The following is a 649-nucleotide window of genomic DNA, read 5'->3' as shown; positions in this document are numbered from 1 at the left end:
CCAAGTCCGCTTAAAGTCCGCTCGAACTGATGTTTCGGTTTGACGGGTGACCCCCCCCCCTACAACTGACGTCTACCAGCCCAGCTCTGTGTGTGTGTGTGGGGGGGGGTCACACCCTGCATCACTCACACAAGAGAGACTATAGAAGAGTCAATTTAATCAAAAGACAACAAAGGGGCATACCTGCAGCTCCTTTCTCTTCTCTATCTATCAGGCGTCAACACGACATTAATATTTTACTCTAATTGATCCTTATTGTCCTTAGACGGTTTATGTGTAAAGAGACTCGGGGAGGTGTGTGTGGTGTGTGTCTTTGTCTGTGTGTGTGGGGGGGTTATTTTTTGAAGTGCTTCATTTAAGTCATTAATGGGGGCTGGGCTGAGGAGTAACGACTTGCTGAAGAGTCGGTGTGGAGTCATCAAGTCAAAAAATGGCCTGTTAATCTGGTGGAATCGCTGTGTTTCTTTTTGCACCCGTCTTTTGTTTAGCTCAGTTGTTTTGCAAGAGAAAGTAAGCTGGGAGGGGGGGGAGGGGTGGCTGCGTTAGAAACTTAATTAGAAGATGCTGACCTCTGAGGGCCAGTCACGATGTGGGGATGACGGCCGTGTTTGTCATGGCATCGATTCCCTTTGTTGCTATGCGAAAAATC

The sequence above is a fragment of the Takifugu rubripes genome, chromosome 5, assembly GCF_901000725.2.
Source record: "Takifugu rubripes chromosome 5, fTakRub1.2, whole genome shotgun sequence".
In the NCBI taxonomy this organism is placed as follows: Eukaryota; Metazoa; Chordata; class Actinopteri; order Tetraodontiformes; family Tetraodontidae; genus Takifugu; species Takifugu rubripes.
The sequence above is the reverse complement of the archived record's forward strand: the minus strand, read 5'-3'. Positions refer to the sequence as shown.